The following is a 16,789-nucleotide window of genomic DNA, read 5'->3' on the forward strand; positions in this document are numbered from 1 at the left end:
ACCCCTGCATACTTCTCTACTGTGAATCTGTGTGCTCAGTTGGTGAAGCAGTGACCGCTTGGAACGCACTGAACTCACGGATGGACTGTAGAGAAGTGGAAGCCAAAACGCAGGGCTTCTGGTGGAGCTTGAGAGGACAAAAACACGACATGGAAGCAGTATATTTAGCCATAAGAACACACTGAGCATACTCAGCATACTGCGTGTGTGTGTGTGTGTGTGTGTATGTGTGATCCTTAAGGAATACATTTTAGTGGAGTATCACACTAAAAAGAAAAAAAACACAAAACACTTTTGCCTGCTGGGTTGTCAAAGCATTGATGCTCAGAACGGCACTCCTTCCAGACAGACTCTTACAATAGTGTGATATCATTTTGAACAATTTTAGCAGATTGTTGCTTCATCCTTGTTGGGCAGACTGTCATGAGTGTGTTTGTGTGGGTGAGTGTGTGTGTGTGTTTGCTTGAATCTGCCACCTACTGCTGTGTCTCTTCTCCTGTGTGCAGTTGGAAGTCAAACCATACTCTGCATAATGGTGTAATATTATGCATAGTCTGCCACTGCACTTACTTTTCCTCTGGATGGACACACACACACACACACACACAAACACACACAGAGACACATATGGAGATTAAGGCTTAAATGTCATATTACTCAGCACCGTAATGGCGCAGCTAGCTACACACGAGGTGTCGGATTTCATCAGCGTTTGTGAGGTGTGTGTGTGTGTGTGTGTGTGTTTTATTGCAGTGTGCTTGCTTATTTATGATCCTGGATTATCATTTTAACAGGACCTGGTTTGGAGCGTCACTCTCTGCTTCACCTCTCGCTGAGCTGGACCATACAGCACAGAGGTGTGAAGGTGTGAGGGAAGCATTTAGTGCCTGTGTATTTGTGGCTGCGGATTTATGTGTGTGCATTTGTTTATACAGAACATGCTAACCTTCTAATCCCACCAGATCCTGTCGCTCTTAAAACTCGTGGTGTGGTGCACTCCAGTCCCTCTCCATGGATTTGAAATAACAGTGGAAGCAAGGAAACAATTGACTGTTAGCTAAATTCCTCCACCAATCAGCAATTGTCCAATCACAGCTTAGCAACTGTAGGCGCAGCAGGTCTGTCAAGCTTTGTTTTTTTAAACACCTATTAAAAACCAAAACTGCTAGAGGAAAAGTATTGAGGGATTTAATAATGTGTTATATTGTACAATAACTCTAGGGCTAACCAGGGCTAGCTAAATACCCTGTATTACAGGAACAATACTGCTCTTTTGTTTCCGTTTCTTCTACATAGATCATCAACTGGTGATGATGCTTTTTATCTGCTTTGTTAGCATGAGTTAGCACGATATCATATGTGTAGCCATTAAAATGCATATTTAAGAAAATCAGAACACTGTTTAGATCTTATGTTAAAACGTTTTCAGCTATTCCATGGTAATTAATTATCCAGTTGGATACAGCTTTTGTTTGAAATCAAGGACCTATTGTTTAAAGAATCACCACCATTTTTGAGTATTAAATCTGCCTCCATCACCAGTGTAAAGCAACAGTAACTAAGGGCAACAAGGCTTAGTGACCAATCAAATAGTATTTATTGGGATGAAAAGTTATACTAAACCACAAAACAATGAGTGTGTGATGTGCCACATAACACCATAACTCTTTCATGTATAAATACAGCTGAGTGTCACTCTCATTTTTAAATCAGTAAATATCTTATCAAAGAATAAGCCTTTGATGCACATTCAATACCAACATTCAGTACCTAAACATTTTCAATATGTTAATGTTGTCATTACTCAAAGCATTGAGGTCTGATTTTTTTTTTGATGACACCAAAAATTCCTACAGAGGAGCTCTGCAGTAAATTGGTGAGTACATGGCAGTAATTTCAGATTATTGTATCAGGATAATATAATCTGCTGCAACAATTAGTCAATTAATTAGTCAAGCGACAGAAAATGAATCGCTAACTTTGTTGATAACCGATATTGTTCAAGCAAAAAGCCAAATATTCACTGGTTCCAGCTTCCTAAATATGAGAATCGTATGTGTTTATGTTTTCATCGTCATATATGATAGTAAAATGAGTATTTGGGGTTTTAGACTGAATATGTCACCTAGGGCTGTCTGAAATTATAATGAAATTACAACATTCTAAAGACGAAATGATTCATCAAGAAAATAAATGGCAGATTAATTGATAATGAAAATAAGAATTTGTTCCAGTCCTAATGATCATATAAAGTGTGTTATTCAAATCATCGATTCAAAGCAAAGTGTAATTTGAGTTATGGAGGCTTTTGTTTTACACATGTGAAAGGTTTTGTGGAACACATCCATTGCATTAAAAATCAATTTGATACAGTATGTAATAATGCACGCATTTTCCACACTATGATGTATATTGATATCAGAAAAATACTTGTTTTTTCAAATTGGAATATTGATTTTAGCCATATCACCCAGTTATAACTACATTCTACCTTTACAGCTGCTACACAGCTACAGTGCCATGAAATGAAAATTAGGTAGTAATTTGATTTTACACCCTGTGATGTTTATCGACATGTCACAATTAATTACCATCTTCAATGGCTAGTGGTCACTGTTACCAGCTGGTTTGACTGATGAATGACAGCAGTGATGAATGTCTAGAAGCTGATTGGGTACCACATTTAGAAAATACTTCAAGGTTACAGAAATGGAAATGCTACTGATCACAACTGGTGTCAAACCCAAATGGGGATTCAGTTGGTGATGTTGTATTAACAAAGCCAATAAATCACCCTCTATACACACACATACACACACAGACACATTTACATGCCCCAGTGGTCTCTCTCTAATGTTTTTCTCCTCCTTAGAGGAAAATCAATGTTAATTGACTGTAGCTGTGTTTTAAGCAGACATCGCACTGGGTGAAAAAGATAAATGTCCTAGTATTGAGCCCTGCGGGACATTCTTTATTCTCTGCAATTGAATTCACCCCCTGGACCTGTCCTGGACACCAAACCTGCAAATGTATAACCTATTGAGTGTTGGAGATTTTTCTTGTCAGTGTATAATCCTCTGAGGAAATTACTGAAGAGCTGAACGTCCCCTGTGACTTTGATCTGTTATTAGTGACCATAGACACACAGTCCCTTTTAAGGTGGACCTTTTGACCTTTTTGACATTTTTTCACTCTGTTTTCACTGTGGCTTTTTCATTGGGAAAGAAAAAAAACAGCTTGTAGATGATACTGATCACATGTAATCACACAGAAAATGTAATAATATATCTATCAGTTAGTGAATTAAAAGGGAATATTACTATTCATTTTAAATAATCACTCTGTACCATGTCACCAGTGGCATTTATCAACTGTGATGTCTTCTAAAAACACAGATTGTCATGATTTACTACTAAACGCACTTGAGCCTGACCAATAAATTGGCACTGACGAGTTTATTATTTTTCAACAGTTAAATGTCCCACTCAGTACATATCTTGGTCACAATTCTTTAAAGGATAAGTCTGATGATATTCTATTTTCTTGGCGTCAACAATTCCCATAAAAAGACCAAAACCAACAATGAAGTGATCCAAATATTAATTGAGTATTGGATATCCAAAACTACTGTCACTGTATGATATGTTTTTCTGGTACCATGGATACACACACTGTAGTTTATTTATTCATTTTATTTTGTCTTTTTTTAAAATGCAACTATATATTCGTTACTGTTTTTTAAAAGACATCTTCACTATAAACCATTGACACAGATGGCATAGGGAAGTATTGAGAGACATTGCTGGTTTTGATCTTTTTTTGGAATTTTGGTGACAACAACAAAAATCATTGTGTTAGAGGTAAAAACCCATTAAAAATATCGCTGATATGTCGTTATCAGATTTTTAAACTCTGAAATAATGATACCAGTGTCAAAAATCCACATGAACTCATGAACTCTGTGTCAAGATGGTCACCAGTCACAACAGAGTTCCATCATATATTCATATATAAATGAATGTAGATAACAGCCTAACATTTTACTACTGAGCTAAAACTCCACTTAGAGTGATGGTATAGATCCATATAGCTCCTGCACAGAACCATATCATCTGTAAACTCAAGCCACAATAGCCATGGAAGCATGAAGGTTTAAATTGATAAGATGATGGATCTGGCCACAAGGCCTTTATTCCAACTGTATTTTATTGTATTTCATCAAGAAGTCTTCCTGTTGTCTACTCTGTTGCTGATTTAATTTGCTGCTGTTTGCCCAACACTTCCTCCATGTTTACCTGTCTTGATAAATGCAGTATAATGTAATGTAATGTAAATAACATTTCCACTCACTAATCAATTGCGATCGCTTCTACTTTTCCATTTTTTCAATCACCGACTATGAAATCACACTTCTTGCTCCATTAATAACCTTCCAGTGGCAAAAATGTTCATAATCCTTCTTTTTTGCTGGTAGGCTTTTAATGTGAAACATATGTAGGAAGTGATATGTTTTATATGGCAGCTTAACAGTGATTAAAAAAACTGCCAAGTAGAAACAATTTGGAAACATTAAGTGAATGAAAACTGTATGTTAAAAATAGAAACTCAGAACTACAGATTTGTAATTATGATATGACTCTTGTGATATTGTTACACAGATTGAATTAGTGCTGTGGAAATTTACAGTATGATGAATTTATCATGTGAGCCTTTGTCTTACAAATAATGCCTCAATACCTGCTTTTATTTGAGAATTTACAGCATTGAGTTACCTCATCTTAGCAAATACTTAGCACAGCTTTGCCTAACTTCTAACCAAGAGGAGGTCCAATTAGACAGTATAACTCAAAATAGGTACACACACCACTGTAATTATACCAAATTATTTACAGCAGATTCTAAAATAGAGTTGAATTCTCCTTTAACAACAGGAACGTACAACAGGAGTACCAGATGCCCTCACGGCCCGCGCAGATCCGCAGCCAGCCAAAACTAATACTCAGGAGAGAGCAGTAACATGGCACCCACATTATGTGCGTGTGTGTGTGTGTGTGTGTGTGTGTGTGTGTGTGCTTGTGTGCTTGTGTGTTTGTGTAATGGAGGTACACTGTTTAGGACTATTCTGCTGCTCAGGCAAATCAGCAAATTTTTTGCTGGTGGGAATAGACCCTCCTCCCCCTGCTGCCATGGCAACCAGTGAACTGTGTCACCTGCCAGTGGATTTTGTGTGTGTGTGTGTGTGTGTGTGTATGTGTTTGTGCAGTGGTGTGTGTTTTACAAAAAGGAAGAAATAGCTAGCAAAGAACACATACCATGTCCAGTGGATTATTTCAATACTGCACCTTTTCTCTCTTCGAGTGGTGTGCATGACAGCTTCATACCTGGACACACCTAACACCCCCCTCTCCCCCCATGCATATTATACTTTCCTGCCAGCAGCAGTGCTCAGTGCCAGCTGTTGGTATACCAGAGGCCTTGCAGCAGTGCTTGGCTGCCTCTCGTGCCTCGGCGTGCCGCTCTACATTCCTCAGCTCCACGGGGGATGTTTACATTTCAAAACTCTCCTGGTGGAAACTAAAGAGCCGGCGCTGACAGAGCCGAGTCAGAGGGTTCAGGGGGAGACGGGGACATGGACGCTGGAATACAGAGTAGAACAGAATAGAATGGGGAGGTTTTGTCATGGAGTTTTGCCTTTGATCTCATTGTCTCCTGCAGGCAAATCTCCATGTACAGTATATGTGTGAAATCTCAGTGTATGAACAAGGACATTTTATTGTTTTGACTTGTCTATCTGCAGCCCACTGACAGTAAAAGGAAAAAGAGGGCAGATGAACAATACTTTCAAGCCCCTAGAATGTTTTCTCAGATGCATTCTAAAGGACAAAAACATCATTTGTCGTTGCTTTTTAAACAATGCATATGATGGTTACAACAATAATTTGTATGACAGTATTTTGATATAACACATCTGTGGTTAAGAGTCAGTTAACTATAAGTACTTGCTTAAAGATCCCCTCCAGACATGTATTATGACATAAAAATACTTTGCTTGGAACAATAATGTGTGTCTGATTTTTTTTTTTTAATGATAACTACTTGAATTTAAATTTGAATTTATTAATAGGATAGCCCCTTGAGATGTAGCATCTCATTTTCAAGGGGGTCCTAACTACCTTGTAAAAATCCTTAAAATGGCACCTACTCCTTCTCCCTCATTAAAATTATAGATTCGGTGAATATGCAAATATATTTCATTGCAGAAGATTAACTGCTGGACACAAGATGTCTCCTACTTCACTGTCCATTCTCAGTGTTTGTGCACTGGAGGCTTCAAGTTTCCACATCATACTTGTCTGAGTCTAATATTGGATCAGGATTGACTTCCAAACTAGTTGCGATGTCACAAATCATGCTCATAGGCCTTCAACTAAAGATCAGACATTCAGTGAGCACAGAGAAACTTTCCTCCCTCAGCAGATGAATGTGAAAACAAACTCTACATCATTCTGCACAGTGAAGCTCAAACATCCAACTGTAGGAACAAGAAGAAAAACATATTTTTGAGTGGAGGGGACTTTAAGGTTAGGAATACATAATAGTCATGGATAAAAAAAAGTGTTGAATGTGGGTATGAGATAGGGTTTTCTTGTCAATGAAGTTTGATTTCAAACACAGAATTGTGTGGAAGTTATTTTTTTTACCATGGGAATAGTTGTACAATACATTATAAGGTCATTTTTAGTGAAACAATTCCTCTCAAATCTTTGAAGTACACACAACATGGTGGCAACCCCACACTGTCCACTATCAGTGCCAAGAAAATGAATTGGAAGAAACCACTGTAGCTGAAAAGCTGATTCAGTTATATGACTGTATGGCATATCAGGTGCAGAAGTGTTGATGAGGTTTGGAGAAGTTGTCTTTGTACTGTTGGTTGCAGTTTTGATTGAAGTAAAGCCTGTGACCCGTGATGCAGTATTAGACTGCATCATTCATGGCATACGAGGTGTTTATCGCTGCCTTGTTTTCTCTGCCTCGTGAACATTATGGAATCCTGATGAGCGCCTCCCTCTGCTTAACAGAGAGTTGTCAAAGCAACTTTTATGGCAGCTCGCTCCTCCTCTGTGGCAGCCAAAAGCACATTGCAGTGACAACATTTATGAAGAGTCTGTCGAGAGAGATTATGAAAGAACTGAGATGGAAGAACCCCAAATGCTCCTCTCCTCTCCTGGTTTCTCCTCTCTAACTTGATTTATTTTCGGTGTCTATGCTCAAATGTTTTTCATGCTCCAAATCAGTAAGCTGCAAGCACATTTCGATCAGGATGCTGCTGCTGCTGTGGTGAAGATATCAGAAGTCCAGAAATTGAGGATTATATCATGATATAACGCCTCGCTATACACAAACACACATACACACACCGGTATATCTATACTTGCTACACTTGATGACAATCTACTCATTCCATTACACCTTACTCTTATTTTGAGCCCCTGCATATATCAGCCAGAGTACAATGATACATTGCACTCACATACACTCACCAGCCACTTTATTAGGTACACCTGTTAATGCAAATATCTAATCAACCAATCACGCTGCAGCAACTCAATGCATTTAGGCATATAGACATGGTCAAGATGATCCGCTGAAGTTCAAACCAAGCATCAGAATGTGGATGGAAGGTGATTTAAGTGACTTTGAACATGGCATTGTAGGCCATGTCACAAAGCTCAAATAATCTCAAACTGGTTTCTTGAACATGACAATGAGTTCATTGTACTCAAATGGCCTCCAAGTCACCAGATCTCAATCCAATAGAGCACCTTTGGGATGTGGTAGAACGGGAGATTTGTATCATGGATGTGCAGCCAACAAATCTGCAGCAACTACGTGATGTTGTAAATGGTAAATGCTTGTACTGTACTTGTATAGCGCCTTTCTAGTCTTCCGACCACTCAAAGCGCTTTTACACTACAAATCTCATTCACCCATTCACACACATTCATATGCTGAATGGGTACAGGGGCTACCATGCAAGGTCCCAACCTACCCATCAGAGGAAACTAACCATTTACACACATTCATACACTGATGGAACAGTCATCAGGAGCAATTTGGGGTTAAGTATCTTGGCCAAGGACACATCGGCATGTGGACTGGAGGAGCTGGGAATCCAACCGCCAATCATCCGATTAGTGGACGACCCGCTCTACCTCCTGAGCCACAGCTGTTGCCATGTCAATATGGACCAAAATCTCTGAGGAATATTTCCAGCACCTTGTTGATTCAGTGTCACGAAGAATTAAGGCAGTTCTGAAGGCAAAAGGGGGTCCAACGCAATACTAGCAAGGTGTACCTAATGAAGTGGCTGGTGAGTATATATGCAGACCCATGCTGGGTCTACAGAGTGATGTCATGATTTGCGGCGGAGAGTGGATGTAAAGCAGGATGATGTTGGGCCAGAGAATAAAAGGACCATTAAAGTAACATGGCGGTGTGTGTGATAGGATTAATATCAGGCCATCTGTTTCATTCTGTTTCATGTCATATATATGATGGAATCACGGGCTAATGTGTGTTCATGAGTGTGAGGACTGGAGTGGGGACAGTGCATATGTAAGAACAATATGTGTTGCAGTCCAGTGTTTGTGCATGTGTAGGGGTGGGGGCTAGGGGCGAGGGTTTATAGAGCTCTACAGACAATAATGCTATAAAGAGGATAGTGTATTCCATGTCAGGAGGGCACATGCTAAAGAGAGGGCACATGTAATCTTGCTGTTGGTCAGGAGGAAGATTGTGCTGTTGATTTCATGGTATTAACTCATGCAGAGCATTGAACGAGATCAACAGGACTGTAAAACGTGCAGCAGAAGCCAGAGGGTCAGAGAAGTGGTTGAAATCAGGTCCATATTTTTAACTGATGTTCACAGAGTTTGTGCATTTTATTGAATCTGAGCCCTGATTTAAATCTTCAACTTTAGGCAACAAAAGTCATAATACTGAAAGAAATTGTCTGGCTTTGAATCACCCAGTGGCAGTATTTAAAAAAAAAAGACATTGTGGAAGACAAGAAATGGGCTGAAAGATACAAAGACTGCACTACAGTTTTCACCAGGTTTGTCTCATTTTTCAACAAAAACATATGCCATCATTGTCATTTGAAAAATACAGGAGCACATTGCAAAGTAAAAACCTTCTCATAATTATGGGATCTTTAGGGAAGATGCTATAATCACATACAAATTTTACATATACTGTACACTGTATTTTTTACATTGTGCAGAATACGTGAAAAAGACGATTGAGTTTATTTTATCACATTTTTACAAAATCAAGTTGGCTCAACATGAAATGTTTTTTCAACTTCTATTACCAAGTTACTTACATTTACATAAGTTGATAGAGTTTTCCAAAGAGAACTCCCTGAGTCCAACCTAAACATTAACACATGAACAAATAGCTGAAAAGACATCTCAATCAGAACTTTTATTACAATCTTAGAACTGTATTTCAACTCCAACACACCCACACTCAGTAAGTGTACAGCTTTAAAAATTAAAAGAAGTGTGTCAATAGATGTCGACACATCAAAAAGACCTTCCTTTGGGACATGTAGACAAAAAAAAAGCCTTCACGCACTCTGACACATCCTTGCTCTTGCTCAAGGCTGCTCAAAAACTGAAATTATACTGTGTCCTACACATAAAAAAGAAGAGAATTCTTCCTTTGGGGAAAAAAAACTCTTTAATTGAGTGACTTGTTCAACAGAGTCCACTCTGAAGAGTGTGTTCAGGAATGCTGCAGTAAATGCAGAAAGACATGCATAGAAAAAAATTCTCTCTCTAACTAAGAAACTTGCTCAAATATCAGTCAGAACATGAAAACATACTTCAAACATTACTCAAATGTCCGCTCTGTTCATGGTTGCTCTACAACACAAAATACAAATTAGTGTCTCACAGACACATTTCCTCCAAATAGAGCAATAGAGATCAGTCAGAACATTAAAACATAAAATAAAGTGGTGTGACCCACAGAAGGACTGTACATTTCTTTTCCTCTTACTACTTAGTGCAATGGACAAATGGCAAAAAACGAAAATACTTCCTTTGGGACAAATGCAGAGACATATACCTAGGCCATCCCTCTAACTGTAACTGCAATTTATTCTTCAGAGAGTGGACCCTGGGAGTGCACGAGTCCAACCCAATCCCCATGAACAGGCGCTGACTCACCTCAAAGGTGTATTTCAAGTCTTTTGGATAGTCGAGGTTCAGCATGTACAGCAGTCCCATCAGGTTCACAAAAGCATTGGGTAAATCACCCAGGTGACATATGACAATCTTTTTCCAGGATTATGAGGGCGACATCATTGTAGGAAGCTGGAAGGTGTTCCTTCACATCTTCAATCACTAAAAGGATTCCAATCACCATTGATGACGTCCTCTTCAGGATCTGTCGGCTTCATGCAAAAACAATCAAAATACAACAACAGATGCTTTACCATATTGTGCATACACACAGAGGACGCATGAAACAACGAGTGTAAGCCTGCTCATTATGAACTAGTTTTCTTTGGATCACCTTGAATGACATTTCACCGCTCACCTCACACACCTTTACGAATGTGGAAGGATTCTCCCTCGTACCATGGTACACCCTGCAACGCTGCTGCTCTCTTCCTTTGGTTTGATGCCTTCCAAAACACATAGGATACATAAATACGGTGGCTATTGGAATTATGTAACTCCCCCACTCCACAAGACATTCTGATGATTTGAAAAAATTGGATGAAGATACACAATCTAAAGCCTCAGTAAATAGTGACAAAGTGTTCAAATACATATTCAGGTTATTTTGAGAACATTACATTGAGTTTACACCTGAATATTAAATGAATTAGGAAAGGCAGCTCTATTGCTTCAAAGTTTTTTAAAGTAAAGAAATGTACTTACATCCTTGTCGAGGCTCTCCAGTAAGGATGTCATTTCTTTAATCCCCTCATAGAGCTTTGACCTGAACAACTAAAGGAGTTTCTCCAGACGCTCAGAGAGGGAATTGAGGCCCATCGACATCATCCTGGTGAATTCCTTGATGATCTACATGGAAATGTGACATTACATAATTTCAGTGTAGTGGCATTACATCATTTTAGTCCATATGTACACACTGGACTGAAAACTGCAGTCTTTAAAGGGACATTTCATAGTTTCCTTAATGTGTATGTGTATTTTTTAGATGCACAAAATCCTGTGTATCACTACACTGCACAGCCTGCACTGAAGAGATCCTGTATGGAAAAACTTCTCTGGTTATCAGCACAGAACACAGTAAAATAAGATTTTAAGTAGTCTTCTCCAAGTTTTTGCCATCCAGATTTGAACGTATCCAGACATGTAGACACAGTTCAGTGTTAAAAGCGGACTCACTTGGTCATGAAACTCAACTTAATGACAACTACATTACAAAAAAACACATTAATCAAAAAACAAGTGCTAGAAACAGCAAGATAGTAGCACACTGAATGTACTAATGACTCTTTACTCAAGCAAACTAAATAAGAGTTAATGAAAAAATCTCAATTTTACATTACCTTTTACTGGTGTGTGTTGATGGCAGCTTGGCTTCTTAAAAGAGCTGAAATCAACAGTCACAAATTTGCTTTAGACATGTTGTTTCCCTCAATTGCACAAAGGGAGGAAGATGATCAAACAAACTATATATTTATCACATAATGGAACTGTTCTGTGCAAGAAAGTTTCAGAGCGATGAAGAGAACCAGAGCGTCCCCGTAACCATGGAAACACACTGGCTCTGCCACTCCTGCCCTGGCACTGACAGTGGACAGGAGGAGAAGGGAGAGAGACTGAGTTGGTAACACTGGTATGAAAAGACATGAGCCAGCCTATATAACAAGGCACATTTCATGTAACTTTAACTGTGAAAGCGATCTTTCGGACAGTGCGTGTGCCGTGCATGTGCACACATTCTCATCAAAATCAACATTAATTATTAATTACAATTGAAAATTATAAACATATTATCCGCTCACCCCCACTAACCAGTCATCTTTTATCAGATAAAATGTGTAGTGACGTTAAATTTCCAACCCATAGCTAAGTAGCTCGCTAGCTCACTAACATGATAATGTATTCCCAATAAGGAAAATTAACTAAACATGAAATATGAATCAAAAGTTGCGGTGACGAACTGAGACAGAGACTAGATGATTAATGTGCATTGACTAGTGATGAATTAGCTAGATGAAATTTAAATGTACTTGAAAACGACGGTTCCAGCTGTGAGGAAGATGGCGACCAACTTCTTTGCGTGATTTCAGAGTGCGCAACACTGCACATTATGTGACCATGATGTCATATTGCAGGTGCATGTGTGAGACATAAAATGCCGAGACTGATGTATTTTCTGAAGTTAATTGAATGGATTATTATGAGTTTTCAAGTCTTTCTTTCAAGTTGAAATCCCAGAGAAAGACCAGATCAACAATGAAATGAGCCTGTCAGCAAGTACTGTTTGTAAAAATTACTCCTGTTTGCTGAAACACACACCAGAGCCATATTGCTGCATTGGTATATTCTTCCTTGACAATAAACATGGCCAATGTAGTTTATTCCTGTCAGCAGTGTAAACACATGCCATGTGCCTGAGCATACTCAGTGACTGCTGCTCCACTCAGAGCTACCCCAGACATTGAAAATGCAGTTGATCAGTTGTTTCAGAATAAACTACACATTTAACACTCTATATGCACCTTTAAGCAGGACTGGTCTGTCTTAAAACAACAGTGAGGAGCCTAAATGAACAGTGAAACAGGTTTTTCTTGCTGTAATCATTCCTCCTGTTCATACTGACCATTAGAAGATTCCTTCATAATGCACTTACAATGTAAGTGATGGGAGACAAAATCCACAGTCCTCCCTCTCTGCAAAAGTGTATTTAAAAGTTTATCTGAAGCTAATATAAGCTAATGGGGGCGGCTGTGGCTCAGGAGGTAGAGCGGGTCTTCCACTAATCGGAACATCGACGGTTGGATGTCCTTGGGCAAGATACTTAACCCCGAATTGCCCCTGATGGTTGTACCATCAGTGTGTGTATGACCAACCTACCTATGGGTAGGTTGGGACCTTGCATGGTAGCCCCTGCACCATTCAGCGTATGAATGTGTGTGAATGGGTGAATGTGATTTGTGGTGTAAAATCGCTTTGAGTGGTCGGAAGACTAGAAAGGCGCTATACAAGTACAGTCCATTTACCATTTACCATTTAATATGAAGCTTTAGATTCCAAATGAGTCAAATCAAGTAGATATCTTTCAACGTTATGTCTTTTTAGTGCCAAAGTCCCTCTTTTTGTTACTATACTTCCACCACAGCTCAACAGGGAAACACAAAGAGGGAATTTGATGCTAAAAAGACTGTAAATGTGGCAGATATCCACTTGATATGACTAACTCAGACTGCTGAAGCCTCGTATAAGCTTCACATAAACATTTAAGTGCATTTTTGCATAAAATGACTCTGTGGACACACTGTGGATTTTTGCCTGTGAAACCTCTTTCACTGTTCTAACTTTAAGACACACTTAAAAAATTGTGAACCAATCCTGTAACCATATTTTCAGTGCTATGTTAGCGCTGCTCATTTTCTATTGTAGACAGGTATGTACTGGGACAAAAATTAAGCCCTGGACTTTTGTCCAGACCAGCCCACATACTGGCCCACGATCGCCTGTTTTTTTCTGGAATACAATTGGATAACGTGTTGCTAATACACAATATTAGCACGCCCTCCCTCCCTGTATATACTTGCTCCTCCAGAAATTTCCCAAAAAACGGAGATTCTCACGTCATGCCTTTCTCTCTCCTCTGGGTTGGATCCACACTGAGAGCCAGGGCTAGCTGGGAGACTAGCAGAGCGTTAGCTGCAGCATGGCTGCAGGGAAGCACAGCCAGCTACTCTTCCCTAGCCTCCAAGCCAACCCCGGCTGTCAGTGTGGATCCAACCGGAGCACCGACCCCGGTTTGTTATTCAGGTTAAAGTGTGAAGAAGCAGCAGGTCTGTTGGGCAGCTGAGTGAAGTGGAGCCTACGGAGGCAGCACCGGGACCGTCAGGGTGAAACAGTTAGTGGAGGGAACCACGGCCAAGTGGTGGAGGAGAAGGTGACGAATCAGCCTGTCATCGGCAGAAATGTTTGGGCTGATGCCGATGACATGCTGATATTATTGTGCATCCCTATTATCATCATCATTATAATAATTATACCACTACCACTACTACTAATAATAATAATATCACTAGGCTGCTATTACTACTACTACTACTATTGGCTACTGCAATAACATGAGGAACAAGAACAGTACAGTACCAATACATTTGTGCCTGCTGCAAGGCTACAGGATGTCATTGTTTTAATTTACTACTTAGATAGGTCTCTAGAGGGAGCTCACACATTTTTAAAGCCTGCTGAGAAGCACTGTACAGTAGACTAACCTATAAACTGATTATAAAATGATTCCAATAGAATCCAGCTATGAAATGAAAGTTCAGTTTATTATACATTTGCATAAATAATCTTATTCTTACCATATCAGTTGGTTCATGACTATTGCCACTGGCACTGCTGCCAGCCACAGCAGCCTCCACCAATGGCCAGTCTGTGACATCATGTTTGGTGCTTGTTGAGGTTGACACACCAAACAAATGACTTATTTTTTTATATTTGGCTGCCTCTACTTCTAATGCCTGGCGTTCCCTCCCCCCCCCTTTTGCTTAGCTTGTCTTTCCATGCCGCATAGTGTCAGTGTTGCCAGTATTGCGACTGTTGTTACGGTTACAAGCCTTACAAGCCACTCACGTATACATACCACCCAATCAGAAGACGTGTTGAAGTAACGAGTACTAGCCAATCACACCACAGGTGGGTGGGACTTGGGAAGAACCGGTGGACAAAAAAAAAATGCTAGTAAGCTCCGCTTCTCTCTCACCATAAGACATACAAGGCTGTGCTGATGCCAACAGGGCCCACGGACGCAGCAGCCTGCCAGGACTTTGCTCAGTTTGCCTGATGGCCAGTACATGCCTGAAAATCTCTTCTCTCCCAGGTGAATGGAAGAGTTGGGGTCTGACTTCAGGCGTCAGAAGTCGTAGATGCCTCATATTAAAACCACAGTTTCTAAAACAGCCATGTCCTGTTCGCTAGCAACACTTTGGCACATCTTCTCCTTGCTTCCTTCCTGCTCTGGGACTGTGGTTTGGCACACTGTTACATATGCAGTAACTGCTAGTGAACACACACACACACACATTTGCACTGTGTGTGTGGTGTGTGTCGCGTGTATAAATCGGTCCTAGAATAATGACTGTTCGTTGTTTGTGTTTATCATCACAATTGTTGTATCTCTTCTTCTATATCACTCACATCTGCGTTTTGTACAGGGTGTCTGTCACACACGCATGCACACACACACACACAGACACACACACACACACACACACAGTTGTGTCCTGTCTCCAGTGCAGTGAGCAGCAGCAGAGGGAGTCAGGGCTCAGCTGTAGAACGTTGTTGAAATGGAACTCCATGGCAGCAGTGCATTAACACTGGGAATTATTAACACAGCAACGACTGACAGAGCAGCGCCTCTGTGAACACAACCTATCTACATGTATGTGTGTGTGTGTCAAGTAATGTGAGCCCAGCACATTTTTTCAGTTCAACAAGTGCACTAAATCATAACAAATGACATTTAAAGTCTGTCAGATGTGTCATTTTTGTCATGTAGAGACATATTTCGTTATGTTGCCTCCTTCCTCTCCTCCATCTCCTACATTTCTTTGTAACCCAGAAACTGATTTCACGGCATCATCCCAGTACTGCAGGAAGTGAATGAAGCAGCAAGGAGGTCTGCTTCCATGTAGCGTTGCTTGAGGAAACGCAGGAGTATTTTTAGTGCTACACTGATAAATGCTTGGATCCACTCAACTCACGTATCTTGTGTTTGTTAAAGGTCCCCACTAGACATGTATTAAGACATATATTCTGCTTGGAACAATTTATGTGTATAGTTTTCCCACAAAAAATAATAATTATCACATTAAAATCCTTAAAATGACATCTACTTCTTCTCCCACATTAAAAATCCAGAATCCATAAACATGTAAATATTTTTCTTTTCCAAAGCTTAACTGTTGGACACAAGATGTCTCCTACTTCACTGTAAAGTCCATTCTCAGTGTTTGTGTGCTGAAGGTTTCAAGTTTCCATATCACATTTAAGTACGTAAGTTGAATACTGGACCAAGATTGGCTCCAAACTAGTTGTGATGTCACAAATCATACTCGTAGACCCACCCCTTAAAATCAGACTTCTAGTGTCAAACTCTGCACATACATCGTCTGCACAGTGAAGCTCAAACATCCAACTAAAGGAACAAGAAGAAAAACACGTCAACATGTCAAAAACAGTGGAAGGGGACTTTAAAACTAATAATTGAAACAGACATTTTAAATGTCAAAAAACATTTGGTAGCCAAATTTATGACTTCCATTATATACGCCGAAATTATTCATATTTGTTTATTTTGAACAAATTGGTGCTGAATTGCTCTGAAATATAGGCTAGTTCACAGATTCATGGTTACCACGGGATGAATTGTAATAACTTTGATCACCTGACTTTTTATTTATGGCACCACCATCAGGTCAAATTTTAATTTTGTCAATACTTTGGTTTATGACCAAATACCTGCAAAACTCATGACATTCCCATCA

The 16,789-nt window shown here is 39.7% G+C and overlaps 1 protein-coding gene across 3 annotated transcripts in view; it reads left to right on the top strand.

Moving 5' to 3' along the window:
- The window catches only part of slc24a3 (solute carrier family 24 member 3), a 125,018-nt gene that overhangs the window by 67,383 nt on the left and 40,846 nt on the right, over window positions 1–16,789 (top strand). Inside the window, exon 1 of one of the 3 annotated variants that reach the window (XM_042433894.1) lies at window positions 11,025–11,085. The exons of the other annotated variants lie outside the window; for them this stretch is intronic. The gene's annotated coding sequence lies outside the window, so the exon portion shown is untranslated. Of the gene's footprint in view, window positions 1–11,024; window positions 11,086–16,789 lie in introns of those variants that run through there. 3 annotated transcript variants of the gene reach the window in all.

This window comes from Thunnus maccoyii, chromosome 14 (genome assembly GCF_910596095.1).
Source record: "Thunnus maccoyii chromosome 14, fThuMac1.1, whole genome shotgun sequence".
NCBI classification, from domain to species: Eukaryota; Metazoa; Chordata; class Actinopteri; order Scombriformes; family Scombridae; genus Thunnus; species Thunnus maccoyii.